The sequence below is a fragment of the Lampetra fluviatilis genome, chromosome 13 (assembly GCF_964198595.1).
Source record: "Lampetra fluviatilis chromosome 13, kcLamFluv1.1, whole genome shotgun sequence".
NCBI lineage: Eukaryota > Metazoa > Chordata > Hyperoartia > Petromyzontiformes > Petromyzontidae > Lampetra > Lampetra fluviatilis.
The window spans coordinates 4,803,749-4,819,372 of NC_136287.1; the positions used below are offsets into that span (position 1 = coordinate 4,803,749).

The 15,624-nt window shown below is 42.0% G+C and overlaps 1 long non-coding RNA gene across 1 annotated transcript in view; it reads right to left on the reverse strand.

Moving 5' to 3' along the window:
* The window catches only part of LOC144935304 (uncharacterized), a 48,015-nt gene extending 33,335 nt beyond the window's left edge, over positions 1-14,680 (reverse strand). The window contains exons 1-2 of the long non-coding RNA XR_013637289.1: positions 14,654-14,680; positions 13,916-13,987 (exon numbers count right to left, since the gene is read on the reverse strand). This is a non-coding gene — a long non-coding RNA (uncharacterized LOC144935304). The remainder of the gene's footprint in view (positions 1-13,915; positions 13,988-14,653) is intronic.
* Positions 14,681-15,624: the final 944 nt, after the last annotated feature.

Below are 15,624 nucleotides of genomic sequence, written 5' to 3' on the forward strand. Positions count from 1 at the left end.
TAAATTCCCCCTGTTTAAAACATTTTCACATATTTCATTAACTGTATTTGATGGGCAATATTAAATCATGTACACTGATGTAAAACAGTCATTATGTGCAGCCGTTTGTAAATCCACTGTTGGTTCAAGGTCTCGCCGTGCTTGCAATCATGATCATGGGGGGGGGGGGGGTGGTTTGACCATACTTCACCACACTGGTCTGCACAAGTTGGTGAAGGTTGTTATGGGGGGGGGGAGTGGTACAAACAAGGACCGGTTCAGATATCACACTTCACTGATTCTGGCCATAGCCGGGAGTCAAACATAGATGTTTGGGTTCTTAATGCAGTGAGCCAATCTTTGTCCCACAATTCACCTGATATTAAATATTATTGTAATACTAACAGTGCATGCAATAAATAAATCACCCATGACAAAAAGTGGCCGTTTTGCAAAGCAAAGTCACGTGCCTACAATTGGGAAGCCTTCATCCAGCAGTGGACAGATCATGGCTGATTATGATGATTACGTGTACAGTGAAGCAATGCTCACGAAAGAACACTCAAAGTCTAACGTTGCTACCCTTGTGAAAGTGACTGCTGAATTCCTCATGTGGGCACTCGGTCGAAAAGAGAGACAAATCGGTGCAGTATTTGGACAAAGGGTCTACATTAACGGGATTCATTTCTGTCACGTATCTTCTGAAAATGTTGTAACAAAAAAGTCAAAAAAATGTAATAATTCACATTCCCCCCCCGCCCCCCACCTCCCAATGTATTCTAATTGTCGTGGTGGTGTAATGGATATATTTTAAGTTGATTATTTCATGCCATGCGTGGCCACGTTATGGGCAGTCCTGCCGCGGGGCATAACTGTTGGTAAATTATTACGAAAGGTTAGCGCGTGGCGTGGTGTGCAATAGATCTAAGCGCACCTAGGCCACATACCCCCAGGGTGCAGTCAGTCCACTCACAATATGAGAAAAAACGCAGCTTGCTTATCTGGTCTAACAAGTCGACATTAATCAAGGTGGTTGTCCATCTGTACGCTGGGATTAGGCAACGAGTGGGGGGGGGGTCATTTTGGGACAAGTTTCCATGAAAGATGCATCAACATTTCCTAATTTTCTAATTTTGTGATGAATTGTCCCATAATTCAACATCCCACCAGGAATATTGATCGTTTTACTTCATGTATGACCTCTTTTAATACTATGTTTTTTATGGAACGATTTATCATTTTGTTCTGGGAACAACGAAAAAAATGTAGCTTTATCCTTGCTGCCTGCTTCTGTTAGAGTTACCTTTCATCATTATTAGTATTACTATTCTTATTTACCTTGGAACGCCTGGGTCTCAAGCCGCTTTTTCTAGAGGATCCTGACAAGTTTTCACAGTAGGGGGTGATGTTGCTATTTGTAATTCTGTTGAGAAATTTTCAGGTTATTTTTCAGCATTGGGATGTTTGGCCGATAACATTTGCATTATATGTTTAAACATGTTTAAGAAACCCACGCAGAACAAGGGAAGAAGATACAAACTCCGCACAGAAAAGTGCCCAAGTAGGGAATTGAATCAACCAAAAATAACGTTTATTAAAATCTCAGAAACCCCCGCTTCCATTGAGCTGTTTAATTCTGAATCAGCGTGCATGTTACTGACTGCTATATGATTTTTCTTTCCAAATTATGATCACCAGGAACGGCAGGTGTAACAATGGGCAGGTTTCTTAAATTCTCCCCCAGCACCTCTCTTCCGTCCAACAGGGTGCCACGGTGACGAAATGTTAACGACCTCTCCTGGTATGCAGGAGGCCGCGGGTTCGATCCCAACCCTGATGCCTTTGTATTTGGAATTTGCGTGTCTCTCTCCCCGTGGTCACGTATATTTTTCTCCCGGTCCTCCGGTGAATCCCTCGACATTTAGAAACGTGCGTTTTAGAGTATTCGGCTGCGATAAATTTCCACAAGATAAGCCACTTTCTTGAGCTATCATTTTTGGCCAGGTCACTTCTGAAAAAGAGCAATTTCGCTCAATTAGGCCTTACCTGATAAAATAACAATTGTTAGTTTTAAGTTTTAGTAAAAATGTATACACCACAGTTAGTCGATCGGCAAGTTACGCGTGGTGCTGTAAAATGCGGACACTCTCACATACTCCCAGGGTGTCTGATCAGCGTGGAAGAGTAGACCAAATATCCTGTTAGAGTTAGGCTCTTGAACTGCTTCTCAGTGGAGGCCATTCCACCAGCAGTGGCACGAACAAGCAATCGCAGGGCTGCAACCTTTCAAAACTATTCACTTCGACATTATCTTGTCTTACAAGGTGTGTCGTTTCAAAATACGTTCACAGAGTTGCAACTTGTATAGCGTGTAAGCCACGAATGATCTGTGCGCGCATCACCACTGCGAAGTGGGTGCGTATGCGTGTCTTGTCCCTCCGACACTGTTGTCCTTCATGGCAGGAGTGAAAAATGTGTAAACGTATTACAGTGCCAACTTTTGTCACTGGAAAACGAAGAAACCTGCCCAGTTGCTTCCCTCAACCACCCATCCTGCACCTGCACATGCGGTGCCCCATGTTCCCCTGTTTTTTTTCTTTCTGAAACCATCTCCATTGTTGACTGCCAGGGCGATGTAACGTGACACTATTCTGCTTCAGACTTGATCTTAAGTCGATTCAGAGGCGAGCACACCTGCGTCGCTGTGCCTCTCTGCCTGTGGATGAGAATTTGAGACTGTTTCTCTTGGCTTCAAAGGGAGGACATGAAAAGGGTGTAATCATTGCATACCAGCAGGCATTAGCGTAAGTGGATAACATTGTCTGGGACAGGTTGCGGTAATTTTCAATGAACAAAAAACCCCTGAACGACACCACCACCCAACCCCCTCAAAAGAAAACCCCTTCATTAAAAACATTTCATACTTGTTTTTTGTTAATTCCATTGCTATCAACTATTTCGCTGGGCACTTTTCGACTATTCGAGAGGCAAGATGAAGTTGGTGTCACGTGTTTTTATTCAATCCCTTTACCTGCAACTGTGATCCAGATATCCCGTGACCCTCCATTTAGTTCTCTGAAACTTTAAAGAATATTAAGTGAGGGTTTATTTAAAACATAAATTAATGTGCAAATGAAAAACAAATATGTTCGTGGGCAATTAATTGGGGGTCACAAGACATCTGAAAAACCCTGTAACATCATCTCCAAAAGGTGACATTGTCCTGTTTATTGCGCTAAAGAATTTTCAAAGTACTCTTAGGTTTTTTCGGTAAAGTCACGTAGGAAAAAATAAAAATAAAATAAAAATAATTGAAATAATAATAGATTTATCCTTTTATTTCTATTATTTCTATAATTGTTATTTTATTATTTATTATTTATTTTTACCTACGTGACTTTACCTAAAAAAACCCAAGAGTATGAATCCTTGCAGTCACGAAAGCTGTAAATCTAGAATTTTCAAAGTGCCTGCCTGAGGCAGGGGGGCGGGGGTTTAGAACAATACCGATAACTGACTGACACGGCCATTGTGTGGGATGCCTCATTTACATGGCCGAAACACGAGATTGTCTGGGAAATGTGTTCCAGCCTTGTTGCAGACCCCATCATTACCATATTACTTACATTCAAATTCATTTGGCAGATGGGTGAGGAGAAAGCGTAACATTTTGCATTTAAATGGCTTGGCAAATGATATTTTGAAAATGGTTTTGTTCCTTTGCTTGTGAAATTATTCGTGATTTGTATCTCGCTGTTTGTGTTGCATTTGAAACGGAAGCTTCTGCAAGATGCCACATCTGCAAACTCTAAAATGTGCATAGATAGCTGGTGCTCACAAGTTACACTCGTGAAAGAAGCACAACACACAAAACTGTGGTATCTCACTGAATTTATTCCAAGCTGCAAAGCCGTTCATAGAGCAAGGCGATGCGCTACAAAAATGCACTGCTGTTCAACTTCTTGCTGACTCCTGTGTTTGATGGAGGCTGTTATTGTACATAACGCAGTGGCAATACCCGTGAAGAAACACTGCTTTCTGTGAGTGATTTGCTTTAGAATTGCATCGGTGCTGGAAGAGCTCACTGGCATGCAATCCCTGCACCATGTACTCACAGCATTAGGACTTCAGGAATTGTGATCTCAATGTCTTTATTATTTAGGAGCCTCCTTGATTGTACGTCGTTATCCATGATAATCTGATGATCTCTTCAGATTGCAGGTATAAGCCGCAGTTATTGATAAAATCACACCCTGAGAGCCTTGTGGCTTTTTAAAGAGTATCCCAAGAGGCTAGAGGGCTGTGACACCTGTCCAATTGTTGACCGGCACGCAATGCCGAAAATAGGAATGAGACAACCCATTGTTTTTGTAAGTCTGGGCTTGAGAATTTTTTTTGGCCTGGCATGCCTCCCCGAAACTTACATCTGCAGATGTGTGAAGCCGTCGCTGTGTTTGCGCATGTTTATCAATCGAAGGGAGAACCAAATGTAAAACATCTCTGCCGTTGAAAGTGCAGAACAAGTTTGGTGAAAAACGTAAACGCGTGCGACTTATTTTCTTCAACAGGAAAAAAATATAAACCAATCGGAAACAACGCAGTGGAATTGATAGTGACGGTGAAATCACAATGTGACTGGTTTTATAAAGATACAAATAATGCAATTCTTGATGCCTGTAGCTAGTGAAAAAAATCTGTTCAGACAGCCCTCTTTACAAAGCCAGATGGATTATCAGTAACATTTTTATCTTTCAATGGATCCATCACCATGCAGCTCCCAAGTGTTTGACCTTTATGAAAAGGACAAGTGAATGGCAAGGATGATTGCCACACTGTATCTCCCCTGGGGATTTTTGCTGCAAAGTTGATCTTACTCTAACATTATCCTTCAGATAATTCAGTGCGCTTAGGGAAATGTGTATTATAATTTCATGAGAAAAAAAATAGCAGGGAGCTGAGAGGTTGGACATTTTATCCAGAATTCAGCCGAATATTTATCAAAGCTGTTTACATAATAACGTGACTATACTGGAATGTGAGTGATTCTCTTTTTCAATGTGGGTGCTATAATGTAAGTACATTATTTGCAATATTTTGTGTTGTGTGCTTTTTCAACCAGAAAAAAATACCACCAAGTAAAACACATTGTCAAATATAAATTTCCCTCTTCTACAAATGCTCTGTGTAGTCACGCCACGTGAACTTTAACTTGAATCCAATTCCTCTGAGGAAAATACTAGTGATCGTTTCGCAAGCCACAATATCACATATATCGTTCAGAATTAACACAACTGGGAATGGTTGTGAGTGTGCGTTTTTCAAATTTACCATATCATGTTTTCAGAGGCATGATATCCCTTTGTGTTTTAATTCAACCCTCTTATCTCCTGCCTGTAAAGATGTAGCCTGAAAACTAAATTGTGGCTTGTTTTATATGCAAATTATTTATCCTTGATATATGGAAATTATACGGCAGCTCGCTTCTGTGTGCATTCAGCACTAATGTAGGAAGGGCATTGGCCTGTAGGAGACACTGTATTTTATACAATCCAATTATTATTTTTCCCCCTGAAAAAGCAGGTCTTGTCACAAGCTCAATGTCAAAAGCGGTAATGATTTCTCTGCAAAGGCTATTAAATATCACAATATAGTGCTTTAGATATTGATTACATATTTAATCTATTTAACAAGGCACACATTTGCGTGTGAAATGAATCATGCATGGTTTTAGTAGATGCCAGTATAAAGCTATTACAGTGGTTTTGTGTGCGGTTGTGTAGATGTGGAAAAAATAGAATTGCAATATTAAAGCAATCTTCACATTCCTTCCCAAGCTCATTGCACTATTCTCTTGCTCTCTGCTAAATTGCCGCCTACATTTATTATTCAAGTTCGGCATCAGCAGCTTTAAGCCCGGAGCTATGTTAGATGGAGCTGTTATTACAGATCCAGATTTTTTTTACTATTTTCTTCCTCCTTACATTGACATTCATGATGTTTTGCACTTTCTAAAATTCATGCTAAAAACAGAAGTCTGTTGTATGTGACATTCATCATTGCTGCTCGTGGCACGATTTATTATTTTCCATATAACATTTGTCAGTGATGATAAGCAGAATTGAGCCCTCTAAATATCCACGTAAAAAAAAGTGTATATAAATACCGTACACATATATTCATATGGTGTCACAATCCTTGTAAACAGGTCCCTACGAAGCTTTGATAGTTGTATTAATAATACAGCGCACACACTTTATGGCGCCGAACATTAAAAGCCTTTTGGAACACGTGACATTAAATTAAATGTTTTTGGATGATATGCTTTTAATTATGTTACCGCACCAGTTTTTTTTTTCTTTCTCACGTGTACGGCTTGACTTTCAGACCACCATGCCCGAAGCAATATCTTGAAGGAGAAAAAAAAACACACGACTAGAGCCAATGGTGCATTCTTGTTAAAATTCTTTGTAGCCGCAAAGCTGCACGCCTCTGCGCACTGACATGAGATCAGACGCAGCACTGATTCTCCTCTCTGAGGCAGCTTCTTGTCAGAACGGCTCTACTCCTGTCAGCTGCGCCGTGCGCAATCATTCCTCATGCTAAAGCTCGCCTGACATTTTTAAACCAACATTCGGCCTTGGCATCCGTCAGAATCTGTAATACTTGACTCTGAGATTATTATTATTATTATTTTTGTATGCATACAGTATTACACATTGAATCTTGATGTTGCATGGATGAAAAAGAACATACTGTACTGCGTAATAAAAAAATAACAACCGTGTTCTTTATGTGTTTTCATCTTGTAAGTTACTTTTCATCCATAAATGTTGTATTCTTTTTACAAAAAAATGGAATTCTGGAACATAATTTTTTTTACAAATCGTAAATGTCATTTTTTAAATATATATAATCGATGCAATTATATAGCTGTTTCATGCAATTGTTGTATTGCCCTCCTACTAGAAGCGTGGTTTCACAACAATGTTTTGCCTTAGCCGATGGCCCGTGGTTTTCAAGTTCTATCAGCATAATATATGAAGACGAACACTCCATTGCAATTGCTAATTTACCCCATGCTAAGCATCGCAGTGTTCGAACGCCGAATTTTACATCGGGCCGTCTCATTGGACATGCAAATTGGTCGTTGATTCAGTAAAGGGCAGCTTTGTGCGGAATTAATCCAGAACCATGTGTGCACAAATGTAATCACAAAACCGGGTGCAGTTGCTCTACCACCTTGCATGCAGTTTCTCCCACATTGCGCCATTACATTTCCCACGCAAAAGCTCACGACTGCTGTTGCTTTGTTGAGCGAAGTGCTGTTGTGATGAGGCAGTTGCTTTGGCTGGTACGGCACAAAAAGCGGGTATAGATTTCGGATGCTAATTGCCTGCCCGCATTTGCATAATTAGTACCACGTTTATGTGTAACGTGTGCAGCCCTTTTGTCAGTCCGCTGCCGGATGAGGGCCTGCCCGCATTGCGAGTTGTTGACCATACGTCACATGCGGCAGGTCAGTGTGGCTTTGTGAAGGCGGGGAGCATGTCAGTGCAGTACAACAATCCGTTTTGCCACACTGCCCTCTGTTGTCCACTATGTGGCCCTGGAGCCTATAACAACCTGCTATGCATGATCCATTCTCAACACCGCTTTGCTTCTGAAAATCTGCAGGACCAGGTGCATTTCAGGCAATTTGGTAACCAAAGATCACAATGATTATTATTATATATTGTTTTAATAATAGGATTCATACAATAGAAAAAAATAAAAAATAAATTTGCTTATATTTACGACAGGGAAATAAAGAACCAGTTTCCTAAAAATAGCTGGCTATTGCACAGCACATCCGCAATCGTGTTTCGACGTCGAGTATAAAGCACCTCATAATGTAACTATCTCGACCCTAATGAATTAGCAGAACATTATCTTGAAGCCTAATTGTCTCTAGAATTGCTTAAAAGCCCAGAAGGATGCACGGTGTATAAACTATAACTTCATAATGGCCCATTTGTGTGAATGCACAAGTGCTAATAGTGTAAGTGTCTTCAGTTGTGGGGTGAATGTCGGCGTTGTAAAGTCAAAGAACAACTGCGCGCTACTCCTGTTTCTCGTGAACTCGCTCACTCCGCGTCTTGCACAGCGTATTATTTTCGTTTGCCGGTCACAGGACACGTGATCTTTGATTCTTATCACGAGGCATTTTCCGAGATAAGAGTGCATTTCAATAACCTGCCTTGGTATATCTGCCTCCCTAGCCTTGTTAACGTCACGGTTAATGTGCCGTTACTAACGTCAACATACCGGGCTCATTAGCACAACCAAATTGAATATAAAATTGCTCATGGGCGCAATTTACGCCTTTCCGCCCACTTTTACTTAGTGCTACCAACACAAACCCATCTTAAGCAGATGCGACCAATTACACTGACGTCACAAGTGACATTTAAATTAGCGGTGAACGCAAACTGTGCCCATGTTACGATGTCACGTGCAGATGCCCGTCTCGCCAGGAGAACATTTGTTCTCAAATAATTCCAGGAGGGTTGCGTCAACGCAAAAAAAAGTAGCATTTGCCACGTAAGGAGCACGGTGGCGTGCGATAACGGAGGGTTTCAAGAGATTACGTTTGCAGATGGGGGCAGAGCAGATCCATTTCACTGCACTCATATCAACGCCGGGGTCACGTGGCCTGAACGAGCCCTGATGATATATGAGGGTCAAGGGCGTGGTGTGGCAAGGGTGCAGAGTGTGGTGTGGTGGAGTTGGTGGATTGTGCAAAGATCAGGCGTATGGAACACCAACCACGCAGGGACAACACGGTAGTTGTTACGTGCGGCAGTACAGCAAGTCGATTAATGCAACAATTACGTTACAATAGTTTGAATATTCTCCTCTCGTACGTGCGGGGCTTCTCCGGTCACTTTGGGTAGACCTTGCGAAAGGAGGGTTACCCAAAGCAAGCAGTGGCGACTATCGCTTTTTTTCGCGGGTAACTTTTTTTTCTTCAGCTGGTACAACATGTTACACGTTCAATCATAGACGTGTAAGAATGTCATTGACATTTATCAGATGGCAGGAAGACCTCCTCCAACCAACCTTTCAAGGGGGCCGGGGGGGGGGCGCACACACAAATGAGGGGCATGGAGGTGGCCGGCATGACGAAGTCTATATTAAAACAAACTTTAAACAAATGTTAAAAGCTAAACAGAATGAGTAACGACACAATCTGTTTTTTTTACTATTATGCATTCTTCTATGGCTCTCGCGCCCCGTCTGTCTGAGGAAAGGCTGAACCAACATGTTTTGACTTGATATAAGAATTTGTAAGTGGGGAGGGTGTAGGGTTTGTGCCTTCAGCCAAGGGAGGCTGTAGTGCTCGCTTCACTGCATTGGCTTCGGGTTTGCCGAACGAATACATTATAAGGGCGCACTCATTGCACACAAAGTGCTGGCCACAGATGGATCACAGTACCTTGCTTATCTCGTCAAGGTGCATAAACCATCACGCGCTACTCCGGTCATCCTCGACGGTCACCGCATCGCGCGCTTTCAGATGCACTTCTGCGGCCGTCTGGAGCGCGCTCTCTTTTCGGTATTAGGAAGCCACTGGACCTATGCACTTTTAAATCATATCGATTGAAACTAATTTCTTCAGAACTGATTTTTGTATTTAGTTTGTTGTCCTTCCCCCGCACCTCCGAATAGCACGGTTGGATACGTACGGTGCGAAAGAAGTTCAACATACACACACAGTCGCTCTACTCTAAACCCTCCCCCTCCCCCCCATGCTACACGGCTGCTCCAACATGTCAATTCCGGAGCACACACGAGCCTAAGAACATTAGAGGGCATTGCACAGTTTGGGCTGACTGTGCTGCCCCATGCTTGTACAACTCAGATCTGGCACCATAACATGTTCATATGTTTGGCCCTGTGAAGGGTATCCTATACGGACATCGTTGGACCATGATACTAAACTGTAGACGATTTTTATTTGACCAGATGAAGCCCACTGAGCTAAATAGCTCTTTTCCAGAAGCGACTTGGCCACAAACAATAGCTCAACGAAGTGGCTTATGTGGAAATTGTTTGCAGCCAAATACTCTAAACGCATGCTGATTCCCAATGTGAGAGGAAAACCGGAGGACCCGGAGACAAATCCATGCAACCTCAGAGAGAACATGCAAAATCCGAATATACAGCAGGCGCCAGGGTCTGGATCGAACCCACGACTTCCTCCATACCAGGCGAGGTGGCTAACATCTCGCCACCATGGTGCTGTTTGTGCAGGACGCCGTTCGTAAACAGTCATGTGATGGTGATGAGTCCTGTTACCGCGGTCCTGGTTCCACGTTAGTGCACGTTAGAGCATAGAACATTATGCTATGTTGAGAAATAGGCAATTGTGAATACATTTTTGAACGAATTAATGTTCAGAATTATGTATCAGTTCAAGTAGATGCTATTCATGAAAATAATAATGAGGTATTACTTTGACGATGTCTGATATTTACAGACATAAATCAAATTAAAGAAATCATCTGCTCATCTTGGTAACTGTCCTCGGTCAATCTTTGGTTACAATAGAAAAAGACAAAAAATATTTCAATGCCACTGATGCATATATGTAGAGATATAAAAAATTAAACATAACGCACTGGTTTTTTTTCATGTCCAAATTTGCACAGCCCCCTTCAAAATGTTTTTTTTACCGCAAAAAAACAAACATGTTGGTGGAAGAAAAACATTGATTTAAAACAGAGCCTTTAATTTGTTGCACATGTTTTTAATCAAACGTGTCCAACCTTGATTTGCATTTTATACTTTCCAGTCTTTAATTAAATACACATTCTGGGAAGGAAAGTACAGCCTCGTTAAATTGCTTATTTTCCCCCGCAGTCCCAGACTGGTCGTTTGCCAGCAGCTCCATTCGTGTTTATCCAGAAAGATTCAAGCTCCTTGGAAGTTTGCTGTGTAACGTTTTCCAAGACAACAAAACTCACCCAAATTTGCATGTAATGTCTTAAGCGAAAACAAGTTGTAAAAAAATTGACAGAGTCAAACTTTTATTTTTTGTATTTTTTAACATCCGCTAATTTAAAGATCTACGCATAATTAGGTTCGGCAACATATATATATTTAAATAATACATTCCTAAACCAAACAGACAAGGCACTGTTATTACTTGCACATTTCTTTTCTACATATTGCATCAGGGGCTAGTAATCTAAACAAGACTATTTGCAAGGATTTTTAGTTGTCTAAGTTCTGAGAATTCCCCTTTCACTAAATCCCATGTTTGATTTCAGTGTTAGGCGTGTTGTGTTTTTGTTTTTCGTGAAGTTTGTTGGCTGCATGTGAGAGTTGGATAAGGAGGATTGATTATGTCATGGGTTGCACGTTGGCTAATAATGTGCTTGGTGTCTTGCATTTTTAAATCCGTTATATTAAGTTCGCTTGCTTGCGTGCTTGCTTGCTTGCGTGCTTGCTTGCTTGCTTACGACCGTGCAAATCTTTCGGTCGTTTTTTAACCCACTTCCCGTGATCCAATCGAGCTGACATTTTCCACACAGACTCGTTGTGCGAGACAATTAATGTTCGTGAAACAAAAAATTCCCAAAATTTTACACTTTTTAGGCAAATTTTTTTTATTTTACATATATTCAAATAGAACTCATTCATGGCTTTGGCTGAACGTCACAGTGTAAGAGCCCAGAGCGTAACCCCTCCACAGGCCGTGGCGGAGTAGCGCAGTGGGTAGCGCCCTCGCTTCCCATGCCAAAGGTCGCGGGATCGATCCCCGCGTCCTCCACAGGCGAATATATTTTTAAATCCTTTATATTAAGTTCGCTTGCTTGCTTAGGACCGTGCAAAATTTTACACTGTTTAGGGAAAACAAATTAAATATTTAATTACCAATTAGTTAATACTGGCAGACAATCATCTGACCCATAGGTGGCAGCCATCTCAAGCCAGAGAACGAGAAGACTCTAGCCGCCACGCATATAAAGGATTTATAGTGAAAAACTTTGTTTTTACGGGTTTACTTGTTATATGCTTACCAATCCATTCAATGTAGTTTTTGGAAGATAAAATGGAAAGGTAAAGGTGCAGCTCTGCAATTGCTTGCTCATGCCACTGATGGCGGAAGGGGCTCCTCTCGAGGAAGCTCTAGAGAGCCCTTCTAGATGATATTTTGTCTTGAAAAATGTGGAAGCAACACAAACTTTAACCCACGACATCCGACCTGTCGATGGACTAACTGGTGTAACCATTTACATTTCTGGGTAGACAGAGGCAGGGAGCATTTAAAAAATGTGCCCATTGTTTCAATTGCTGCACCAGGAGAACGAACCGGTGGCCTCTGGATTGCAAGTCCAATGCGCTAATCATTACACCACAACATCCAACTTCATATAACGCCCTGCCAAAAACATATAAATGTCTCACTTAAGGTGTGTCCGCTAACATATTTGGTGGCCACACCTACATTTTCCGGTGACCCCGTACAACAGAATAAAAAATATTTACACAGTTGCTGAAAGATTCCCTACTCCACCCTAATCCAAGATATGTTATCGGTGAGTAGGCCATCACCGTCTTATTCAAGTTGGGGTTTTAAAATAAAGTCGGGCAAATTGTGCCTGGAACGATCATGAAGCCCCTGCCACAAGCCTTGCCAGCTGTTCGATGAATTCTCATGATTCAAGAGAATTCGAGAATAAAATGTTTTTTTCTTGTTTAATTTTTACTGTCCCTTTTGTATTGCTGTTTCTTAATTTGTTCTGGCTCATTTGGGGAGTTTTTTCCATCGCCCAATTGGTCTAATTGTATAATTTGCATACAATTTGCACATGGTGTTCAAACTTAACCAACAATTTGTTCTCACATGCGCAATCGATGATCCATGCATTGTGAGAGAAACGCGGGTCGCAAACGTATCAGGATCACATGCAATAATATAAATCCTTGGATCGATTGAACCATTATATGCCTCTTAAAACAAATATATTAATGAATTGGCTGTCAACTTAGCATTCAAAGAAAAATATATCGCTTGCGTGCAAATTATGTAAATCGCGGAGCGAATTTTTTGTGTTTAAGCCGCCTTTAAACCTCTATCGCGACATCTGTAGGGGAGTGGCTTTGTCTACTCGGTAAACAATGGCGTGCCCGTTTTTTGTGGGGTACGTGTGATTTTCAATGTTCTGAATTTATTCGCGTAAATTAGTCCCATGTGACAAACATTAAAACTCAACTGTACATTATTAGCATCAGCCGGGCCAGAAACGAAAGCGTTCTTTTCTGGCAGACCTTCACGGAACACAAAATAAACTTTGTGTTTGCAGAAATTACGAATTTTGTCCACGCGTGAATGCTACTTTTGTCACGAAATACAATCTTCGGCGGGATTAAGCATTTCATACTGTTTCTCAACTTGTCACAGGCACAAAGGAAAGCCATTTAGGCCTACAATACTGACCTGAATGCTAAGAGCTTTACAACACTCCACCAAAATTGTACAATACCTGTTTTGTTTGGCAAAAAAAGTTACAGTTTTGTGATTGCCCGTCAAACGTTTTGCAGAATTATAATTTTCTCGGCTTTTTTTCCTTCCATATAGTCTAATATTAATTCCACACGTCATTATAGAGTGGCATTTTTTTTCTTTGACTGACATTTTCACTGCATTTATAGTGCTTTAGCTATGGCTGAAGACCCTTGTACCTTGAAAGGTAGTTTAAAAAAATGGGGTTCACACCATTACTTTATACGACTTTCTGCTCACGCTAAACCATTGCTAATGGCTTCTTCATATAGTACAACCTATGATGCTTAGACGTATACATTCTGCATTTCCGTATGCACAAATCACATTTTTGGCACTTCATGTATTAGAGGTTCAGGTTCAGCCCTGAAATGACTTGCTCACATCACTGTTGACGAAGCTCGAGAGGGCTTCTCAGAATGAATCTTGTTCAGCTCTTCCACTCCGAACAGATATCTGGGAAGAGGGTGGGAATACCCACGCACACTTTACCCCAGCACACGCAGTCTGCCGAGCATCCGTAGTTGTACCCATGTATACAGATGAGTAGACAAGAGGTAGGAAAATTAAAAAAACTGAATGTGCCCATTGTTTCAATTGCTGCACCAGGAGAACGAACCGGCGACCTCTGGATTGCAATTCCAGCGCGCTAATCATTAAACCACGGCAGTATCGAACGCCATAAAATGCCCTGCGAAAAACATATAAATGTCTCACTTAAGGTGTGTCCGCCAACATGGAATCAAATTCATTGCCGGGAGATTGAACTGGCCACCTCTGCATCGCAAGTCCAGTGCGCCAACCATTATCACTCGCATGTGTGAAAGGAATGGGCAATTGAAAGTCCACGCAGATTGTACATTATAATTTCGCTTTTCGATATAGGAACCCATAACGGCAATACATTTGCTCTACTAAATAAGTGCATAAATACGCTCTTTCACAATAGGCATAACACAGGTCGGTGTGACATTATTGTCACGTCCTGCTGTCAAAACGTGTGGCCCCATCCCCCCCCTCCCTGTATACCCCAGTGTACGTGTATACCTTCCGACTCACTTCCCACCCCCACATGTTGATGACCTGTAATTCAATTCCTTTAGTCTTGCTCATGCGCATTACCTCATTCTGTCTGTTGCTTCCGCGGCGCACATCTCGCCTGCACTCTCCGTTTGATCTGTACTGCTTGTCGTATATGCATCGTCTGTCCTGCGCTATGCACTTCCTTGTCTGCACTGTCATATGCATTGCCTATCTCATGCGTACTATATGTCCTGTACTTTACTATCATTTGTACTGATAGCAAACCCCCTCCCCGCCCCCCCCCCCCGTTTCGTCCTATCTTTCTGTGCTCAGATATCTTTGTTATATTTATGGGCGCATTGTAAATGTAAGTTGTTTTTGTTACTGTCCCACGTGCATTTTCATTGGTGCTGTCTCATCTGTCCCGTCTGTCCCTCATTTGCCGAGTTTGCAGTCTCATTTCTATTTGACATCTAGTTTTTTCCCCGTCTATTTTTATTACCATCTTGCACCGTCGCGTTTGCAACCGTGTGTCTCATCCCTGCGACAAGGTTGGTTCAAAATGTTCTGAACTCCATATGTATAAAAGTACCCACACCAATAAGAACCACATTACTTGTCAACGTAGTCATACCCCCCCCCCCCTCTTTAACAACGCACCGTTCACATTGTTCCTGAAGCTTTTAGATTATCTCGAGAAAGACATTTTCTTCCAGATCATTCGAATTCCCTTGCACGGATTTCTTCAGCTCATCACCATCATAGGGTGGGAGGAAGACGGAGGGGGGGGGGTGTTGGGGAATATTGCCCCCACCCTTGCATCCGCCACTGCCTTCAGTGTTGGAAACAGGTCACTGGTTGCTAGGTGTGGAGAACTGGCCGGGTGTAGAAGTTCATCCTCCTCCAGGCGGCATCCCTTATCAGCATCAACCTTTGCAACGCTTGCGGGCGTTTCGCTGGGACGTGCGGGAGGAAGAAAGGGCGTAGTTCTCATCATTCCTCCTGCGCATTTCTTCGAGTGGCTCTTCGAGCGACAGACAGAGCAAAGTCCTGCGTGAGATATCGATCTC